At 40.4% G+C, this 23,649-nt stretch overlaps 1 pseudogene; it reads right to left on the reverse strand.

Annotated features, from left to right (window-relative positions):
* Window positions 1-312: 312 nt before the first annotated feature.
* Window positions 313-16,226, reverse strand: LOC130854182 (nitric oxide synthase-interacting protein-like; annotated as a pseudogene).
* Window positions 16,227-23,649: the final 7,423 nt, after the last annotated feature.

Here is a 23,649-nt window from a genome sequence, read left to right on the forward strand (position 1 = left end):
GGCTATACCAATTTACATTCCCACCAACAGTGTAGGAGGATTCCCTTTTCTCCCACACTCTCTCCAGCACTTATTATTTGTAAACTTTTTGAATAGCATCCACCTCTTGGACTGCTAATGAGGATCTATTAACAAATGCGTATAGAATACTTACAACAGCACCCAGCAACCGCAGCACTCAAGAAATGGCAGCTTGGTATTATTGAGGGCAGAAAGTATATTATTCCCTTTAAAATCTGACCTAGCACGCAATACAGTACCTGGCACACAAGATGTTAACAAAATGAAGGACTGTGACCACAACGGGTCAGCTCACCAGCTACCAGCGTGGCCTGGACTTCTCCATCTTTGCAGCTTCACTCCGGAGCCCTTGAAGCCTGTGCTGGTCCCTGCAGCACGATGATGCTTGGTCCGTGAGCTTCTTCTGTTCACGGGGTCCACCGTGTCCTTGTGAACCAGCTAATCCACGCACTCCAGGGTGACCATGGCCCCAGAAGACCGCAGCCTGGCCCGTGGTGTGGTGTTGCTCAGGCTCGTGGGTCCCGGTGCACGTGATGAGCCCCACACGGTCCATGGAGCTACTGAGCGTTGTGAAGCGCACGGGTGTCAGGTGGGACATGCAGACATGGGCTGCGCTTCCCGGACATAGGGCACGTCACGAGGTGCGATGGCCTCTTCAGCTGTTGTGGCCTTGGCCTCAGGGGTCTGTGCCAGGATCCAGAAGCTGGGCAGCGCTTTGTCCTTGTCCTCACCTGTGGTGCCTGCGCTGGTCCCGGTCGAGCATCATCTGGGCTGTTCTCAAAGTGGCCTTGGGCACGAAGGGGTTGAGGGGCCGGCTCGCGGTGGCCGCCTCCTTCTCCAGGAAGTCCCCCAACCTAGTCCTGTGTGGCGCCTGCACAGCTCCCTCCGCCGGGAGCCCTGCTGCTTCTGGTAGGCCTTCATCTGCAGGGCAGTCTCCTTCTTTAGTTCTTTAGTTATTTTCACCAATGACCAACAACTTCATATTCTATTGGACCCAGCCATGCTCCATCCCTTTTGGGAGTTGTTAGTGGGTTTTTATCTTGGAGAAACTTCCAGTTATGACACAGCAGATATTACCTTCTGGAGAAAGAAAACAAAGATGGGTTCACTTAGCTCCTGTGCCCGGGAGCCAGCATTTTAAGTCTTCTATTTGTGGACACATCAGCTCAGCAGCAGTTGAACAAAGCCATGCAATCCTCTGGTTCTTTAAATAACTGCCATGTTATCACCCCTCTTGTCTCCTGATCAACCCTGAAGTCCTTTGAAATACCCACAAATGGAATGAAATGTGCATTTTAAGTTATCTTTTCATCCATGGGGTTTACAACTGCAGCCGACACCATAATCCCGACATGGGGAATTATATCAGAAGGAGAGCAGACAGTTTCACTCTCTTCTGCTTCCCTGTGGGAAAGACTGTTTTTGCATCCACTGAACTGAGGACTTCAGGTCAGGAGTCAATTGCTCAAGGCCCTGTAGGGGTAAAACAGTCTGCACAGATTTTCCTACCATCACATGAGGCTCAGACTCCTCTCCTTCTTGTCCTAGAACTGAGACAGAGCTGTGCGTGGAGAGAGCTGAAAAGTGCTGATACTTTGCTTGAAAATTGTGAACATCCATAATGGGTAAATTTCTATTAAATTTACTCATTATTATTATAAATTTACTCTTTATATAAACACAATAGTGTTTATATAAAGTGCTTAGAGTGGTGTCTGGTACAAGATAAAGACTTTTATGTATTGGCTAGTTTCTCTCGGTATTATACAACTACCTGGCATGTACTTCATTCTTTTTAAACATTCCATGTTTATAATAACTTCTATTTTGCTTTTCATTTTCTTCTCAAAACCCTTTATGAAGAAGGAAAAAAAAAAAAAGATATCAGCTCTATGTATTCAAGGAGAAAACTGAGACCCAGATAGATATTTGAGGAATTTGGAACATAAAGCAGAAACTGATTTCTGGCTTTGAAGCTGGCACTTTCCATAAATAAATCCTTTCCCAAGGGCTGGAAGGATAGAGGGCTGGATGGATCCAATAATTAATTTTCCTATTTTTCTGAGAATGGTATTTTCCTCAACTAAGGAAACAGCATGTCCACAGCAGACCAGGGAATCAACCACTTGGAGGCACAAGTCTCTCTCTCAAAAATGCTAATGTGAATCCCATGCTAATAATGATGCCAGTAATAATAATAATAATAATAATAATAATAATAATAAATAAATCCAATGCATTAGAGCAACAAATATGAACACAGAAGGCCAGTTTGCTCCAAAGTCAGAGTCCCAGGTGGGAGCCCTAACTACACACTTACAGCATATAAGGGAGCCCACGGTGGGTCACATTAGTGATGGAAGTGGTGGCAGAGGCCCTCTTGGGGGCAAGCTGCTGATCTGACAACATCCACTTGTGTTTGCACACAAATCTTTATAACAGTTGTCTCTAGAACATTTCAGGAATCTTCAAAGGTATAATCTAGTGTTACAAAACAGTTTTTTGTGGACACCACAGAGGCAATTTGGCTGCCACACATTTAACGAACAAAAATCCTGATAGGCACAGGTGAAGTTTATCTTTCATGATTTACTATGGCTATTACTATGGCTACCATTTCTACGACCATGATTCCAGCGGTTTGTGTAGATGTACCACTGCTGAGTTTAAAAGCTCCTTTGTCTGACTAGTGACCTGCATTCTGTTTGCACAACAGCATTACGTATTAGACATCTGGCCTCTTGCAGCTGTGGGCACTGAGGCCACTGGGGGTAAGTGATTTGGCCGCATGACAGACGGGTGAGAGAGCACGCACTCCCAGTTTGCTCTTCTCCCCCTGGACCACGAGGACCACTTGACCAGGACGGTGGAACACGGTGGCAGCATGCTGGTGTCGGGAGGAGTGCACCACTGCGAGTCTGGCAGTGTACGTCTTGGCCCCAGACTGACTCCTTTTTGCTGTGGGATCTTAATCAAGTTACTTTGCTCCCTGGATTTTGGGTTATTTCCCTGAAAAGTGAGGAGAATCTCTAAGTTGCACTCCCCTCCTCTCGTCTCATCACTCATATACTCAGAAGAAACACACTGAGAGTGCAGGGCATGCGTCTTCTTTCCTCTAGCCAGTAGCAGAAATTTAGAAAAGTGAAGGAAGACTGGAAAAACAGCCAGAGTGCCTAGTAAAACCACCCCCAATGACATAGTTTCACCTGCCTCCAAACCTCCCAGAGGTTTATTAGGAATTCAGATGTATCTGTGTTGCAGAGAAGCATGGCTGCCAATCAGCAGGTCACGTTTGGTTGGAGGCCACAAGAAATCATGGTATAGATCTTAGAGAGCATCTGGTCTACAGCCCAGATAATGAACCTGAGGCTTAGAGGAGAAGAGTGTTTCCTGAGGTCACATGGTAAAACAGAGACAGAGTTGGTGACTCTATCCACTGCCTTTCTAGGATGAATGACATTTTTCCAATGAAGTTCAGTCTTGGACAACTACCAGGTTTTATCTTCATGAACTCAGGACCTAGGCTGTCTGTCTCGCTTCTATATCTCCAGTCTCCAGCACAGGGCCCAGCACAGGTGGGTGCCCAGGAAAGAGCTGTTAAATAGTTGAATCAACGAACTGATGAAAAAAACAGCTGAACAGAAGGTTGCACAATTTAGATCATTCTTCTTGTTATATGGGCACAGACAGCCAATACTTCAGTCCCTGTCCCAGCCTCTTTATGCACACTTTGATCTTGAGGTGATCCAAGCAAAAGAGTGTGGCTAAGTCTATACACATTCATTCTTGTCATTTGAAAACAAACTCACAAGGCTGGGTGAATGTCCCACACTATTAGAAACCTCGTTCTCATAACTTAAAGACAACCAACTTCTGGGGCAGTCGGCTGGGCCAAGCTTGGAGAAGCCTGTCCACGTGGGCAAAAACAAAGCCCAACTTTAATGTATGATTTGGTTAGGAGTCAGGGCTGGCCTTTGCAAAGTTTAAAATTGAAAATCTGGTCTTTGGTTACTGTTACCCCAACCAACAGCCTAGTAGTGCCCAGTATTCTAGATATTGCTATCGTGGTGCCTGGAAGTGCCAAGTCCCATTTTATGATTTCAACATATCCTTCACTGATACTCCCAAGGCCTCAGTGCTTTATTCTCAGCTATCGGAGGAGATGCGTATGGTTCCACTGAGTCATTAATGGGTAACCAAAGTTTCCTATTTCATCTCTCTTAGGGGTATTTGCCTTTAACATTTAGAAGTATCAGCCTCTTTTCTGACATAGAAATTTCATAGGAATATTTTAGTGATGGAGGTGGGAGAGGATTCATATCACATAGACATTTCTTATCTATCATGGAAAACGGCCTTGTACACACACATATGCACATGTATACACAAATATGCATATACAAATAGAGGCAGAATTTTACTTCAAAGGAAAGAGGAACCCCAGCCATAAAGCCTAATAAGTCCTGCCTCATCTTACTTACATTGGTTATTTCTGACTCATTTGCACCAGGAAGATCAGGTCTCTCAGCCCAATTCCTGTGAATAAAATAATTTATTTCCCTGACAGATCTCAGACTTGAAACATTTTTAAGCTGATAATACGTAATAAAATAGTTGTTTAATTAGGAATGTAATCATCACAACTAAATAACTGTTATATTTAGACTATGTAAAAATGGCTTTTTTTTTTTTTTTTTATTATTTTATTTTATTTTTTTGGGGGTACACCAGGTTCAATCAACTGTTTTTATACACATATCCCCATATTCCCTCCCTTCCTTGACGCCCCCCCCCTCGATTCCCCCCCACCCTCCCTGCCCCAGTCCTCTAAGGCATCTTCCATCCTCGAGTTGGACTCCCTTTGTTATACAACAACTTCCCACTGACTATTTTACAGTTGGTAGTATATATATGTCTGTGCTACTCTCTCGCTTCTTCTCAGTTTCCCCTTCACCCCCCGCCCCCTCCCATGCCTCGAGTTCTCCAGTCCATTCTCTGTATCTGCTTCCCTGTTCTTGTCACTGAGTTCATCAGTACCATTTTTAGATTCCGTATATGTGAGTTAGCATACAATATTTGTCTTTCTCTTTCTGACTTACTTCACTCTGTATGACAGATTGTAGTTCTATCCACCTCATTACATATAGCTCCATCTCATCCCTTTTTATAGCTGAGTAATATTCCATTGTATATATATGCCACATCTTCTGTATCCATTCATTTGTTGATGGGCATTTAGGTTGCTTCCATGTCCTGGCTATTGTAAAGAGTGCTGCAATAAACATTATGGTACAAGTTTCTTTTGGGATTATGGTTTTCTTTGGGTATATGCCCAGGAGTGGGATGACTGGATCATATGGTAGTTCTATTTGTAGTTTTTTAAGGAACCTCCAAATTGTTTTCCATAGTGGCTGTACCAACTTATTTATTTTTTATTTTTTTGCTGTTATATTTAGACTATGTAAAAATGGCTTTTTAAAGAGGTAAATAAAAAGATGTTAAGAATTTTACTGAATCAAATGAAAGTTTTAAGTTTTATTGGAGAGGAATAAAGAGCTCTAATTGGAATTGGTTTTATGGGCCTCTAAGTCCATTTGAAATAGGGACAGGAGATGAATGTGAGGGAAAGGTAATCTAGCTGGATTCTCGCTAACTGGCCTTGTGCAGCACTAGGTTGGATCTGGGCTAACACAAAGCCAGTGCCTGTCCTGCCTCCTTCCCCTCTTCCCACATCACCCCCAGCTTCAGCCTGTCCTTGACGGTTTGCAAATCTCCATCTCCATGACAACTCTAGTCAAAGTCACTCTTGTCTCCTGTTTGGGCTAGTGTTACAGCCTCCTAGATAGTTCCCACACCTGCTCTTGTACTACCGACCTGTTCTCCACATTGTGGTTACATCAGAAGAAGAGCTCTTCTAAGGCCTTTCAATGACTGCTGTAATTCTTAAGATAAAATCCCATGTCATTACCATGGCAGTGAGTTGGACATGGCCAGTGATTAATCTCCTACTTTCCTGAGGACAATTTGTCTTCCTTGGTTAATGTCTATGCCCAGAGCACATGGCAGGGGAAAAACCACCGTGAACCACCTATCTCCCTCTCAAAAACGCCAGTGGAAAAGCTTAATACATTTAGAGTAACAGAGCCAATCGCCAAAGGTCACTGTGTGTCAAGTCAGTATTTCCAGGTGAAGGTTAATTCCATTACATGGTACTTAATGACACAGGATGGTGCCCACCTAGCGAGCAAGGTTAGAGGTGAAAATGAGGGCAGATGCCCTCCATGGATGATCTGCTGTTCCTCTGAAAACACTTGTTTTATATTTTATATATAAATGATCTAATTATTTCTGAAATATTCCTGGATCTGTTAAAATTGTCACTTGGTTCTGCAAAAACATGTTATTATGAATAATAGTCAGGTGAGGTGATCTCAAACCAAGCAATACATCATGTAGATGCCACATATTAAATTTTAGCCTTTATTGAAATTGTTACAATATGGCTTCTGTTTTATGTTTCGGTGTTTTGGCCACGAGGCATGTGGGATCTTAGCTCCCCGACCAGGGATCGAACATGCACCCCCTGCATTGGAAGGTGAAGTCTTAACCACTGGACAGCCAGGGAAGTCTCAAACAAAGACGACTTTAATTGCCCTTACTGCAAATGATATTTCATAATTTACTATTGCTATTGCTACTATTGTTGTCAATAACAGTGACTTTTTAAAATCTGGATATAGCACTTTGTAGATGAAAAGAATCCTTGCATACATTAGATTCATACAACTGTCCTACATGTAAGTTAGATTGAGAGTCAAAGGGCCAAATAGCAAAAATTTTGGCCTGTGGGTCATATGGTCTCTGTTAACCTTTACTCAACTCTGCCATTATAGGTATTTACAATAGGTAAATGAATGAGTATGCCAGTAAAACTTTATTTACCAAAACAGGCTCATACCAGATTTGGCTTGTGGGCTGTAGTTTGCTGAACTCAGAGTTAGATCATGCAGAATTATCATCCTTCCTCTTCCAGCTGTGAAGCCTCAGGCCAAAGGGTTAAATGATTTTCCCAAGGCCATAGAATGAATTAGTGAAAGAACAAGGATGTGGTCCCATGTCAGCGAGCTCCCAGTCTGTCTTCCCTCTACTGTACTGTGATGACCAACTAATAAGCAGAGCGTAACCCTGGGGCATTGTGCTGTGTATCAGGAAGGGTGCATTACCAGAAGTCTGCACATCTGGGCCCTGGCCCTAATTGGCTTCTATTTAAATGTGTGACCTTAATCAAGTCACTTCACCTTCTTTAGCTTCAGTGGATTCATCTAAAGAATGATGAGATTGGTTGAGGAATCTTCCCTCTGGCTTTAAAATGCTTTATTCTTAAGACGAGGGATGGGGAAGGAATATTTTATTGTGAAGTATTCCAATTGATCTTTTGTTACAAATTTTGCAGTATTTTCTTATGCAGAAGTCATTATTAACCAACCAACAAATATTTACTGAGCCTATTATGCTGTGAAAAGATGGAAAAACATATGACATAGTCTTCACATTTAAATAATAGTTGTGAAGAAAAGCAATTCTTAGCATTTATAGAAAATGTGTAAATAATCAGTGTGTAAGAAACGTTACTCGGAAGGGATGGTAAGTTCCTTTGGGTTTCTGAGGACAGACTTCAGTGAGAGCAGCAGCTCTCAGAGAAAACCACGTGGAAGAGCTAGACAATGCTCTGGGTTTAGAGGATGGATAGCGGGGTGGCAGTGAAGAGAAGCATTCCAAGAGGCAGGTGTGAAGACCTACGTACACAAGTTGCTCATGTGTGCTGCCTCAAGCCGATGGCTTTAATTAGGCTAGATGGTGTACATTGGGGAAATGTAGGAATTATTGATTTTGCATCACTTTGTTATGAGTTGGAATATAGCAGCATTTAAAAAAATACAGCATGAAAACTTTAGCTTTGCCATTTGTTACAGAAAAGGTTTTCCCCCAGTTAGTGCACATCTGGGAGGTTTGCCTGGATTTCATCCTATTTTGAGTCTCATCATGAGGCACCTCTTGTGGAACAGCTGAGCATTCATGATCATTCACTCAGGTCTCTTATCTCCAATCCCCAGAAGAAAACTGGCCGTTCCAGCTTTCTACTGGGTGATGTGATGAGGGGAGGGCTTCGCTCCTTCCATCCCTGAAGATCTGAAGATAGGAAAGAGGTGGTTTTCTTCAATCTTTTCAAGCTCATTTTCTCAAACAGGGAAGCAATTTAGATCAGGGTGTTTTGGTAATTGAAGCCAATTATCTTCAACAACCAAAGGTACTTGGATTGCAGTGTGTGAGGTTGACGGTTTCTTATGTGTTTCACTACAAGGTTCTCTAATCTGGATGTCCCCTATTTTTCCCCATCAGGCTTCTGAGATGACCCACAGAGAGTCAACTGGAAAATGTAATTGGCTCATTGCACTGTGGGAGGTGCCATCACTATCCCAAAAGGGAGAGGGTTTGGGAAGCTTTTAAAAGCCTGGGATACATCTGCCACGTCCATTTAATCAACACATTATACAGCTAAAGGGATGCTCTCCAAAGGTGGACCTAACATTTGTGGAGCCCTTCTAAAGACCAATTTTTGTCCATGGTTTTATTTTTCATACATTATGAAAAAATCCCATCTAATCCTCCTAATATTCTTATGTTTCTATCCTCATTGCATAGATGAGGAAGGAGGCTGTTTCACTGTGGCTAACTTGCTCACATTTGACAAGCTGCATAGCATGGGTTGGAAAAAGGGCAGTTTGATTCCCAGGATTTCATGATTCATCATTAAGCTCATTCAAAAGTGTGCTAGCAACCATCATGTTTTGACACACTTAGGTTAATGAATTAACCCTAAGACAGGTAGAATGGCAGACAAACATATCCTCAAGGTCACAGATGCATTCCTGGTTGCCATGGCGATAATATCAACAGTGGAAGATGTACTGGAGGAGAGAGATGGAATATATCACAGAGTTATCACTCAGGCTCAGAAAACAAAGGTTTTACTGATTGTGTCAAGGTACACTTGGTCCTCTCTTCCTCTACACACAGCTGTAAATTGGGCAACTGGAGGCAGCACAGAAAAGCCAGAGCCCCAGTGAAGCCTCTCCCAATGCCACAGTCTCACCCAGCCTCTACATCCCCTCGGAGGTGTTTCTCAAGATTTCACGTGGGTCATGGTTATCAATCTTCAGGTTATACGTGTTTAGGGTCCTGAAGCTGGAAGACTTCTACCAGGGCCCCGAAAGTCCCTCCAACTGCAAAGGCTCTGTGTATGCTGAGACGAATTGGGAAGGAGGTACCATTAAAAGAAACACGAAAAGTTTAACTTCCAGAAAATGATCAAAAGTAAACACTCTTTAATGTCCTGAGACTTATATTTCAATATAGAGTTAAAAACTAGGTAATGGGAGCAGTGTTTATGGACAAGTTATCGATCTCTGTAATTCTCATACATAAAATGAGAATACAAAGATCTACCTCTTTTTTTTTTTTTGGTGAGGATCAAATGAGAAAATGCTTAACATGGGGTTGCTTGGCATGTACTTAATTGCAGCCATTGTAAATGCACAGGTTGCAGCTCGTCACATACTGAATTGTAGGTGGTAGTTGTTGCTAGGAACCAGTAAAATGTAGTGGTTATAATATCTGTGATTCACATTAGCTGTGAGATCTTAGGCAAGTTAAACTCTGTGCCTCACTTTTCAAATCTATAAAATGGGGCTAACGATATTACCCATCATGCGGTACTTAAGAAAATTAGGCAGCACGTGTAAAGTATTTTGGACAGTGCCTGCCATGCAGTGAGCACTCAGTCAACTCAGTTGCCACTACTATCACTATCGCATCAAAAATGCACTTCCCTTATTAATGAGCTTCAGCTCAAAGACTAAGGTCTTTGCAATAACAATATCTTTTATTTAAGTTTTAAAGTAAAAGATAAGACTATTGCTGGATAGGAAAGGTCTCTTTTCCAAATAAAGGTCACAGCATCCTCCTAAAGCATTCCAGTGCTGCAGCTGACTCCGGTCTCCAATGACTGGGAGTGCCTCTTGATTGGCCGCCCCCTTCTCTGATGCCCTATGTTAATGATGCTGATTGAAGCCGTCACACAAAACTCACAGGATGAGAGGGCGCCCTTGTTATGGCCTCTCATGCATTTGTTGTGTTAGCCTTTAAAAAATGTCAAAGTTCCTAAATTATTAACTTTTTCCAAAGTGACATTAGATGGCAAAAGTAATATCTATGTGGAGTATTAAGTGACTTTTAAGAAAAAAGCTGAATAATTTGACAGTTAAAATGATGCTGTCAAAGATTCCATTTTCTTGGAGCCTTCCCTATCCTGACTTCAATTGCATAGACTATCGTCATGATGGTGAGATTTATTTTTCCTCAAGTTGCAGCATGGTAGCCAGTTTTATAGGGAGTAGAGCTGTGGTGCCCACTTTTCAGAAAGGTGCAAAATTCACGGCATCACTAAATTAGGTGATGATGTCCATGATTAGGAGAAGGCTTGAAACAAAGTGATCAGAGAAACACAGGTTTTGTGGATCCCTGTTTAGATGTTTAAAAATATTTAATAACCAGTGACTCATGTTTTGGAGGGGAGACAGAAAGATCCCTTGTTGCAGGGAATGGGAGTTTGACCTCTAGTGCAATTTTCTGCATTTTGCATTCTCATGCATCAAACAAACAGCCTGCATTATTCACCCTTGAAAGCTATTTCAAGGGCTGTGTGTGGTTTCCCCTTATAACCGCAGGAATTTCACACATAATTCATTAGAGACAGATAACGATCTAGTGCTTAGGACCAGGAGATAGAGTCAGTCCTGGCTTTTCTCCTTTAAACTGCTACTTGTGTGCTGTAAGGCAGTGTGATCGATCTGCATTTAGTTGGGCTCCCCAAATGTTCTTTTGTGTTCAATATCATGTATTGAATGATTTTAAAGGGTGCTTGTTTTGTGCTAGGTCCTGGGGGGCATGCTCAGGAAACATAAGATATGTCTCAGGTATTACAAGGGTATTGGAGAATTTAGACTTGTGTATGTGAAAACTTAGAGGACAAAACTCTGTACTATCAGATGTGAATGGAATATAATTAGATGCATCAGTGAGTGGCCAGCAGAGATGAGCTACGAAGAGTGCAGACTTCAGCACGAGCAATTTTAGGTCTGAATCTCAGCTCCACCACTAACTAGCTGTGTGACCTTGGCAGCTATGAGAGGTGATACCAAGGATAGCAAACCTGGTCTGATGTTCAGGAAAGGCCTCCTCCGTAGGGACGTGACATTTCAGCCGAAACATTAAAGTTAAATAGGGATTTTGCTTTTACAAATGATGCTGCATGCCTTATTTCTCATGTTGCAAGTATATCTTGGCTGTTTCTTTATACCTACTCTAGTAGTTTTTGGCTAATACCACTTACTCCTTATTATGAACCATGGTGAAATCAGTACACTTCAATGTCTTCTCAACTGGCCTCTTTCTCATCCACTTCCTGATTATAGTGATTATATGAGTTTTTTTTAATGCTTACCTTCCCACATTTAAGTATTTTATAAGGTTGGGTGATAATAATCATCCATGGGTCTGTCATGTTTCTGCAGGACTTGTATCAGTTTTTGTTGGGGACAGTCTTTTCAATAATGCTTATATAGCAAACAACCTTGGAATATACAGTGTCACCCTCCAGGGCAGGGGAAAGATCTGTTTGCTGCCTGAGACAATGACGTCTCCCTCTGGGGCAAAGTTTGAGCAGGTTTGCGAACAGACCCCTTATAAAAGATTGGGGTTTCCTAAACTCTGGGTTCCTCAGCTATGGTGCAGACCGACTGTGTGGACAGAATCTATTCAGGCTGTTCTGCTTTGTCCCTGTAGGGTTTGGGGGATGAGGGAATTGATGTGAGTATGAGGTTTCGACCCAGGAGTCTCGGGCTTTCCATAATCATCTATGAAACTGTGGCGGAATAACTTGTCTGCTTGCAAGCAAAGTAAAAGTTCCCTCTTCACAGATCTTGACATAGAATTCTATTACTTGATTTACCTGCTGTGAAGGTGCTTATGCAACTTTCCATTTTTTTCTCCTCCTTCCTATCCCCACTTTGTTCTATCATTTCCACTTTGTCAGGGCTTATAAAACATTTATATTCTGTTCTGTAACTATAATCCCCACATTTATTTCAGTTTTATACCCTCACTTAATCAGATTAAGTTTATCCGTAGTTTCTCTATAAACTCTTAATTGGTTGAAATTTGCCCCTGAGAACCTTCTAGAAATTCACCTTCTAGAAAGACTCATGGGGATTATATTCCTAGAGTTCTTGCATGCTTGGAGATGTTTGTGGCCTTTATACTAGAATGTTAATTTGGCAGGAAGTAAAACTTTTGGTTCCGCTTTTTCTGTGAATACTTTTAGGTTTTACTCTATTGTTTTCTAGATTGACTTTCACTGAGGAAGAGTCTGAGGTGGGTTGACTTATTTAATCATTTTGCCTGGTTGCACAGAGAATTCTTATTTTTTGAAATCCGGTATTTTGTTTGAATTTCATTTTTATAATTGATATATAAATTATGTAAGTTTAAGGTGTATGATATATTGATTTGATGCTTTTATAAATTGCAATATAATTACCACGGTAGCATTAGCTAGCACTTCCATCACATCACATAATTATTATTTCCTTTTTGTGGTGAGAATAATTAAAATTTAATCTCTTAGCAACTTTGAAGTTTCTAATACAGCATTGTTGACTGTAATCACTATGCTGTGCATTACATCTCCAGAGCTTATCTGTCTACTAGTTGCAAGTTTGAAGCCTCAAACAACATCTCCCTGATTCCTTCCCGCCCCGGCCCCAGGTAATGACCATTCTACTCTCTACTTTTATGAGTTCAGCTTTTTAAGATTCCACATATAAGGGATATTACACAGTATGTATTTGTCTTTCTCTGTCTGACATCTCATTTAGCATAATGCCCTCAAGGTCTGCCTCTGTTGCCACAAATGGCAGGATTTCCTTCTTTCTGATGGCTGAATAATATTCCATTGTGTATATACATATATGTGTGTGTCTTCTTTATCCATGCATATCTTGACAGACACCTGTTTGAATTTCATTTTGGCGATGACCATTCTGTGTCACATTTTCCAGGGACATTGTATGATTTTTTGATCTATATAAGCAATGCTAAAAAAAATTTGTGTATACACACACACACACACACACACATCTGTATCTATTTAAATGTCACTGTAAGAATAATTTTATTGATTCTGTATTCTTCAGGAACACTAATTTTATTTTTTTATTTTTATAAATTTATTTATTTATTATTTATTTATTTATTTATGGCTGCATTGGGTCTTTGTTGCTGAGTGCAGGCTTTCTCTAGTTGTGGTGAGCAGGGGCTACTCTTCATTGCCCTGTGTGGGCTTCTCAGTGCGGGGGCTTCTCTTGTTGCAGAGCATGGGCTCTAAGCCCGTGGGCTTCAGTAGTTGCAGCATGCGGGCTCGGTAGCTGTGGCACACGGGCTTAGCTTCTCCGCAGCATGTGGGATTGTCCTGGACCAGGGCTCAAACCTGTGTCCCCTGCACTGGCAGGTAGATTCTTAACCACTGTGCCACCAGGGAAGTCCCCAGGAACACTAATTTTAACTATGTTGAATTTATTTAATCTTTCCATTTATTATTTCATTTGTATCTTGTTAATTTTTTTTGTGGATTTCTGTTTACATTTGCTTGTTTTTTTCTTAAGTCTCTTGCTCATGTTTCCAGTGAACTTTCAGCCACCTCTAGTCTCCTTTGTGCTGCTCCCAACACAACCTTCATTTCTGTAATGTGTGCTATTTCTCTTCCAGTTCTCTCCTGAGAGCAGTATTTCAACTCTTTTTGTGGTCTCATCTTCCCTGAGCCCTTTTAGCTCTCTGCTTTGAGTTTTCCTGTTATTGAACAATTGCTTGAATTTTATTTTAAATAAATTCTGGGCAATATGCTTATTAAAAAACTATAAATTTTCATGGATTTTGTTATCCATGGTAACATTTACCTGGCGAGTGAACTTCCATCTTCTACTTGTTTCTTCCTGTCCCCCTCTTCCCTTTAATTCCTTCCTTTTGATATATTTTTATAGATACCTTCTGGGTGACATTTATTTATATTACTCATCTTTGAAAGAGATGAGTGCTCCCTGGATTAGCTTTTGGTAGGAATTTTATGTGATGGAGGAACCAGACAGTGCTATGGGTTAGCTGAACTATCTACGGTTCACAGTGGGTTTTCTTAAGACCCAGTGTTGTGAGTATAAGGTGGCTCTGTTTTTACTTCTCCCAAGGCAACAGAGCTGAGCTGCTGTAGGATGTCACAATGCTTCCTCTATCTTCTCTACCCTGTCTCACCAAGAGAATCCTTCTTGTAAATATAGCACATTGGTGTGATACTTCACTCAGCCTCCCAACCCTGCTCCTTCCTGATACTTAACTGGGTCCAAGGATGCTCCTAACTGCTACTGGAGCACACAATTTCCAGTATTTCCAGCAGGGAATTATTGGTTTTCCCCTCAGGGTGTGACATGTGCCCCAGAGAACTTTGCTCTGCCAGTTTTCTGTAATGTGTAGCTGTAAGCATTCTCTCTCTGCACAGCACTCCTTGCTCCTGTTTAAGCATAACTGCTGTGGTGGCTGTTCCTCATATATTGCAGTTCAGGGGTCCAGATGTCATTGAGATGCATTTCTTGTTCTTTTTCCTATCGTTTTGAGTTGGTTTCTGAGAGGAGAAGGGGGCAATGCTAGTAGATATCCAACGATCAATACTGATTACACTGATTACATTCCAACCTTTGTTAGACTGTCAGCTACTCAAGATACTGAGATTCTGCAACTCAGGTTGTGCTAGACATCCCTCTACTTCTCTCTCCAGCATGTGCATTCTCTGATCCTATGATTAACTGCGGAAATCCTTAAATTTTAGAAAGGGGCACTCTAGCTTGTTCCAAATGGCGGGGAACCTTCTTGACTTGGGCCCTGAACTGAGGAAAGGCAGGTGATAGAAGTCAGTGCTATCCACCTAGCCCGTATGACAGCTCAGATTTGCAAACACATGCGAACATTCTTAAGAAATAATGTCTATCACCCAGTGTGGAACTTTTTGTTTTGGCCTCAGTTAAAACTATGCCCATATTATTGTGAGTCAGGCCAGCTGCTAGCAGCCAGGATGTTGCCTCTTATCCCCACATCTACAGATGGAAAGAAGTACCAGTCACTGATGACACTGCATCATCCTCACCACCGCCACCACCGCTATTTTTTGAGTGCCTCTTTTGTATTGAACACTCTAGTTCCGTATTTAATGTCTACAACAATCCCGGGTGGTACATACTGCAAGGTAATTGGGGCTCAGAGAGCATCAGCCATCTTCTCAAAGATGAGAAGCCAGTAAATGGGAGAACTAGAGTTTGAATGCACATCAGGCTGACTCCACAGTCCTGGTCCTTTCTGGCACTTTATGTGGCTCACTAAGAAAGGTCAAGGAGTGTTGGTGGTATACTGGTGAGTGTAGCTGCCTTCCAAGAAAGGTCACCCTCACCACCCAATGGTAGCTCCACTTGCAAGGTCGTTGTACACTTTTATTTTTCCCAGAGACACTGAGTGGTCCCCAAATTAAGTCAGACTTAGTGAACCTGGTTTTCTAATAAAAAAGGCATTTGTTTTAATGAGGAGGACATAACTCTTCATCAAAGAGTGCACAGCCTCAAGCCAAAAATCATAGCTGAAGGGGAGAAAGGAGAAGACATCAATTTCTTTCTTTTTTTTTTCAAACAAAAGTTCTCACATATTTATCATGGCACCAAACTACTAGTGAAGAAGTGTAGAAAGAAAGAGAAAAATCATTTTCCTGATAAAACTTGCAACTTTCCAGATAGTGGTGACATTCTCAGCTTGATATGGTAAGTGAATTTGATACAGCATAAATAGGCATGCCAATGCACATACAATTCCTTATAGACCCAACTTTGTTCTTATCCAGCATCTTTTCTTAGAATTGTACCTGATTTTATTACAAGTTTCATCTGAATCCGCTTGAGAATGGGACAATTGTGCTTTCGCTTCTTGGCCGGAAATTGCTTGATCCTGAAAGTCCTGTAGAAGACATGACCAGGGAGGACGTCAATTGCCCACATCATGATGGCAGAGAAAGGGTGAGAAGGTACCCATTTCTAAGTTTCATTTTTTGTCTTTCTCTCATTGGCTTTCATTCACAAGTCTAGGACACAGTCTAGCAATTCCTTTTTTTCCAGTTACTTTACATTCACGTTCCATTCTCTAATGGCCTGTAAGCTACCTGAGGGCTAGGACAATGCCCATAGTCTCTATCATCACAAAGTCTGGCACAGACAGGACACATTACAGCATTTCAACCAGCTCATCAAATGAACATGTTGGTGGTAGCACGTCTTTATGGAAGGGTGGCAAGATTTGAAGTTAGATAGGTCTGAGTTTACTCCATCATTTCTCTCCCATTTACTAACCGGGTGTCATTTAATTTTTGTATTTTATTTTATTATCATTTGAAGTGGTCATCTTTTATTTACAAATTTATGATAAGGTATGTTTGAAGTAAAATATAAAAAGATTGGGTCTAACATAGTGACTCTCTTAGAGCAGATATTCGGATGCAAACAGTGTTTTCAAGTCAAGTTCAGGAATTACAAAAATGTATCAAGAATTCCACCACTTGTATTTTGCTCTATTGGAATACAGCTATTACTAACTACAGCATATTAAAAGTAGTCACTTTCAGCATAGATAGAGTAACAGGGGCTGGATTTACCCTGAAACAACAACCAAAAGACTGAACACAATATTTAAAGTAGTAGTTTTCAAGACACTGGACATTGGACAATGAAGAAGAGTGATCCCTGAGAGACAGGAAACAAATGAGTCTTATGATTGTCTTAGATTATTTCCTGGAGAGAGTTTCCAGGCATTATAGGCAGAGAAGACCCCCAGGTAGGGAACTGTGGTCTCCCTGAATTGAGAAGATGGAGTTGAGAAACCAGGACAAGATGACTAGAGTTCTCAGAGCAGAGAGCTAGATTAGAGAGACTGTCACAGAGAAAGAACTCCAGGGAGTTCTGTAGGGATCTGCAGAGTCCCCTGGCTTCTTCACCTGAGCCCTAATCAGCATGTGTGTGTAAAGAAACTACTAGAGGCCAGGGCAAAAAGCAGCCAAAAGGCCTTAGAGGTAATAATGTCCAGAGTTCACACAGAGGCAGGAATAGTTCTTCCTCTCACTAGTCAAATGAAGAAATATCATAATTTATAGGGGATTGGTTAGAGTACTCAAGAGTTTTTCCCAGTTGCAGGACAAAATTAGCCCTAGACTAAACGTTGCCTTGGTTCCACCTAGCAAAGATTAATAGCAAGATCCAAAAGGCTCAAACTGTTTCCAAGTAATGTAAATGTTATCTTAAGACAAAACTCAGGAATATTTATAGGAATACAAAATTATCTAGCACCCAGCAAAGCGAAACACAAGGTCAGCATCTAGAGAAACATTACTAGATATGCAAAGAAGCAGGAAAATAAAATTTATAGTGAGGAGAAAAATCAGTCTATCAAAACTGACTTAGAAATGATTAGATGACGGAATAAGCAGTCAAGATCATTAAAAGAGTTATTGTAACTGTACTCCACAAGAAGCTAGAGGAAAGATTAATCATGTTAAGTAGTGATAGGAAAGATATAAAAAGATCTAAATCAAATTTCTAGAGATGAAAACTACAATATCTGAGATGAAAAATACATTGGGTGGGATTAACAGTGGATCACATACTTCAGAAATAATGATTTGTAAACTGGAAGACATAGGAAAGTATCCAAAATAAAACAGAGAGAAGAGCTTAAAAGCAAATAAACAGAACATGAGTGAACTGTGGGATAACTTCAAGTGGCAGAAAATACATGTAATTGGATTTTTTGAAATGGGGGAGAAATGGACAAAAAATATTTGAAGAAATAATGACTAAAATTTTTCCAAATTTGATAAAAACTGTAAATCAACAGGTACAAGTTCAATAAACCCCAAGTGCAAACGATATGAAGAAAACAATACCATGGCACATTATAATCACATTTCTCAAAACCAATGACAAAGAGAAAAATCTTAAAAGCAGCCAGAGGATTAATGAAGTGGGTAAAGTGGGTATAGAGGGAAAGGACTTCAAGATAATGAAGGCCATATACAATAAGGCCACAGCTAACATCATATTCAATGGTGAAAAGCTTAAAGTTTTCCTCTAAGATCAGGAACAAGACAAAGATGCCTGCTCTTATTACTTTTATTTGACAGAGTACTGGAAACACTAGTCAGAGAAAATAGGAAAAAAAAAAAAAAAGAAATGTTAGCATTAATAAATGAATTCAGTAAAGCTGCAGGATACAAAATCAGTATACAAAAATCACTTGCATTTTACGTACTAATTATGAACCATCAGTAACAGAAATTAAGAAAACAATTCCATTTACAATTGCATCAAAAAGAATAAAATATGTGGGAATAAATTTAACACGGATGTGAAAGACCTGTACACTGAAAATTGTTAGATGTCAATGAAAGAAACTGAAGACAGATTTAAAAGGAAAGATATTCTGTGCTCATAGACTGGAAGAATTTAATATTGTTAAAATGTCCACACAAACCAAAGAAATCTATAGATTCAATGCAATCCTCATCTAAATTCCAATGGCATTTTTTTTTCATAGAAATAGAACAAACAATCCTAAAACTTGTATGGAACTACGAAAGACTCTAATAGCTGCCGCAATCTTAAGAAAGAAAAGGAATGCTAGAGGCATCATGTTTCCTGATTTCAAACTATATTACAGCTATAGTAATGAAAACAGTATGGTATTGGCATAAAACAGACACATAGATCAACAGAACAGAATAGAAAGCCCAGAAATGAGCCCCACATAAATGGTCAATTGGTTTATGACAAAGGAGCCAAGAATATACAATGGGGAAAAGACAGTCTTTTCAATAAATAGTGCTGGGAAAACTGGACAGCCACATGCAAAAGAATGAAACCAGACCCCTCTCACACGATACACAAAAATTAACTCAAAATGGATTAAAGACTAGAATCTAAGACCTGAAACTATAAAACTTCCAGAAGAAAACATTAGCAGTAAGATCCTTGACATTGGTCTTGGCAATGATTCTTTGGATTTAACACCAAAATCAAAGGCAACAAAAGCAAAAGTAAACAAGCGGGACTACATCAAACTTAAAAGCTCCGCACACCAATGGAAACCATCCACAAAACGAAAAGGCAGCCTACTGAATGGGAGAAAATATTTTCAAATCATATATCTGATAGAGGGTTAATATCCAAAATATATAAAGAACTCATATAACTCAATAGTGAAAAAGCAAACAATCCAATTTGAAAATGGGCAGAGGATCTGGATAGACATTTCCCCAACGAAACCAAACAGATGGCTAATAGGTGCATGAAAAGGTATTTGACATCACGAATCATTAGGGAAATGGAAATCAAAACCACAATCAGATATCATCTTGTACATGTTAGAATGATTATTATCCAAAAGACAAGAGATGATAAGAATTGCTGAGGATGTGGAAAAAAAGGGAACCTTTGTGCCCTGTTGGTGGAAAGTACAGCCACTATAGAAAGTAGTATGGAGGTTCCTCAAAAAATTAAAAATAGAACTACCATTTAATCCAGCAATTCTACTTATGGGTATATATCCAAAGGAAATAATATCACAATATTGAAGAGATATCTGCAACCCCCTCATATTCATTGCAGCATTATTTACAATAGTTCAGACACAGAAACCACCTAAGTGTCTATCAATAGATGAATGGATAAAGAAAATATGGTGTGTATGTGTGTGTGTGTGTATATATATATATATACAATGGAATATTATTCATCCATAAAAAAGAAGGAAACCCTGCCATTTGGGACAACATAGATGGACCTTGAGTGCATTTTGCTAAGTGAAATAAGTCAGACAGAGAAATACAAATACTGTGTGGTCTCACTTATATGCAGAATCTTAAAAAACTGAACTCAAAGAAACAGAGAACAGATTGATGATTGCCAGTGGCAGAGGGTGGGGAAAGTGAATAGAGATGAACTCACAAAGTTGTAACTATGTGAGGTGATGGCTGTGTTAACTAACCTTATTGTGGTAATCATTTTACCATATATACATATGTCAAATTATTATGTTGTACACCTTAAACTTGCAGAATGCTGTATGTCAATTATATCTTGATAAAATTGGAAAAGAGGGGTGAAGATTTGAATAGACACTTCACCAAAGAGAATATATTGATGTAAAATAAGGACATTAAAAGATGCTCCACATCATTAGTCATTAGGGAAATGTAAGTTAAAACCTCTGTGAGATACCACCTATTAGAATAGCTAAAATAAAAAATATTGACTATATCAAGTGTTGCCGAGGATGTGGGGGAACGGGAAGTCTTAGACACTGCTGTTGGTAACGTACATACACTCTGGAAAATAATTTGGTAGTTTCTTGATAAATTAAACGTATTCCTATCACAGAATCCATTCCACTCCTAGGTATGAAAGCATCTAACCATACAACCGCTTGCATATAAGCAATTTTATTTGTAATGCCCCCAGACTGGAAACCACCTGTGTCTATCAACAGATGAACGGATTCAAAACTTTGTTAAAGCCATACAATAGAATACTCAGCGACAAAAACGAATGAACTACTGATACATACTACAACACGGATAAATCTCAAAATAATTACACTAAGGGAAAGAGGCCAGGAAAAAGAGCATATTCTTTATAATTCCATCTACATGAAATTCTAGGAAATGCGAATATAATGATAGGAAGCTGATCAGTGGTTACCTAGAGGAAGGGTACAGGGAAAATACCGGCAGGAGGGAGAATTACAAAGCGACACTAGAGAGTTTTGATTGTGTCGATGCCTCCCATGGGTGTATGCATATGTCAAAACATTTTGAATGCTATAATTTAAATATGTACAGCATATGTTATTATATCTCAGTTACGCTGTTAAAATAATAAAAGAACAAAATGGGAAATAGAGGGTCACTGAGTATTCTCCATTCCAGTTTTACCAGTGATAAAGTTGGCACAGAAATCATTTTCATGTTTATTTGTTTTTAACTTTCTGTTATCCATTGACTAGAAATAAGGGGAGAGGATGGGTGTGTGATTAGTGCAGCTAAAACTTCAAGGTTTACTGGATGTTTCAACTTCACAGTGATTGTGGCACAAACTATGTTTTCTATTTTTGAGATAGCACGGACCGTCTCTTAAAACTGTCTGCTCTATCACTAGAAGTCTACAAGCCAGAATTCAGGCAATTTCTAGGTAGGAAGGCCAATGAGAATGGCAGTGTTAATTCTGGAGAGGAGGAGAGAATTCACCTACTCCAAATTCTTCATTTTGTGGGTAGGAACTCAGAAAAAGTTATTTTACCTTTTGGGTCCCAAGCTACATAGTTCATTTGTAGCCACACGTGGGAAAAAGTGCAGATCTCTTTATTTCTCATCCAGTCCCTGACACAATTGTTAAAAGCCTTGTTCTCATGAGTCAGATGCATCTGGATTTAAAATCTGTCTCTAAAACTTGAAGTTACACTTGTGACCTCAGTCATCATTATAATTTCTATTTTGAAGATTTATAAACCAAAGTTCAGAGCAGTTGGAGTCTTTGAACAGTTCATGAGATTCCTGTAATGACCCGATGAGATCATCTGGCAAAGCCCTTGGCACAGTGCATGGGACACAGTAGGTGGCACTTGATACATGGGGACTACTATCGATATTATGATTATTACTTTATTCTTCTCACTCCTGTGGCATTAGCTTCTCCTTTTTAGTCTAATATACAGCAATGACCTGCCTTTAAAGTTCCCTTCTTGTACTCCCTCCCAAGCATCCTCAGGAACCTGTTTCTCAGCCCCACTTCCATGTCTGAGCCACATTTGCTCCCTTTATACAGTCTCTCCCATTTGCGCCCCCTGCATTAGTTCCTGAGCTTCTGCACTGCCTGGGGCAGGAGTTGCAAGTTTCGTTCATTAGATGCTAAGTTATTGCCACCAAAAAGTGACAAATGACAGTTTGCAACTTTTTACCACCAATAAAGTGCATGCATTAAAGCGAAAAGGAGCTATGGAGAAGCACGGTTTGCGAGGTCACAAGGAATATATGTCTGCTTCAGGCAGTTTATCTGAGTGGCAGAATTCAGTGAGTTAATGCTTCTGGAAGGAGACAGCTTCAGTTAATGAAGTGGAGTATTTAGGAACACAGATCTGTCACCATTGCTTGCCATGTCAAACAGGGGATTTGTTACTTGTGAATGTACCTGCATTAACAGAAACATTGCTCATATGGAAACCTTACCCAGAATAGCAATTTTCCCAATGAAGATACAGGCTGTCAAATGTTTTCTTCTCATCTTTGGAACCCTTTGAAATAACTTCCTGACTGTGGGCCATGGCCTTCCTGGGGCCTTATTTTGTGGGATGATTTGACAAATGCAGTGTGCTCACCTGTATTTCAGAGCCAGAGTAGATGTTCTGAGCTGAGCCCTAGGGATTTCCCTGTGACACTTGAGGTCTGAGTGCATGTGCTTTTTGTGAAGCAGGGAATATAGAGGTAGAAATCTTGACTGTCAAAGCAAAGCTGTGCATTGTAGCAGGAAAGTCATCCAGGTAACCACCCCACATCTTCTCCCGCTTCTTCAGAGCCAAAAGTCTCTAGAGAATTTTCTCTACTTCCTTACCTCTCCCTCGCTTTTCTTCCCGCTCCCATTTGGCGACTGTCCCTTCACTCTAATTGTTCGCACAATGATCTCCGTGTTACAGATCAAATGAGTATTTTTCAGTCTTCCTCTCACTTTACCCATAAGTGGAATTTTCTCCTATTGATCAATTCCTGCTGCTCTTGGTTTCCATGACTTGACACTGCCCTAAGTATTTTATCTCTCTTCTTACTCTTTTTTGGACTCCCTTTCAGGTTTCATCTTCCTCTAACCTCAGCTGTTAAGAGCTGGTGGCCCTTTGAGGGTCAGCCCTAGGCACTCTTCTTTTCTCACATTTTGCACTCACCCTGAAGGATCTCATCGCACCTGTGGCTTTCACTACCATCCTTATGTGGGGACTCACACACCTCCCCTCTGAGCTGTGGACGCTTTTAATTTGCTGTCCCACTGATATCTTCCCAAGACATCTCAGAGGTTGCAAACGCAAAATGTCCATGTCCAAACGCTCACTCTTCTTCCCCAAACATGGGCCCCCTCCAGCTCCACTATCTGTTCTGTATTAGTCGAGGACTTTGATGTTACTTTCAACAGCTCTCTCTTCTTGCAGTCCATGTCCAATTCATCAGCATGTCTTGTCTATTTCATCTCTTAATCTGTCCACCTCTGTCCATTTCTAGCCCCAGACAGGAATGGCATACAGAGGCACTCAATAGATATATGATGAATGAATCTCCACAAGGGCAAGCTAGTCTAGGCTATTGTGGTGTCTGGCCAGACCAGCCACCAGAGCTTCCTC

Source organism: Hippopotamus amphibius, chromosome 5 (assembly GCF_030028045.1).
Source record: "Hippopotamus amphibius kiboko isolate mHipAmp2 chromosome 5, mHipAmp2.hap2, whole genome shotgun sequence".
NCBI lineage: Eukaryota > Metazoa > Chordata > Mammalia > Artiodactyla > Hippopotamidae > Hippopotamus > Hippopotamus amphibius.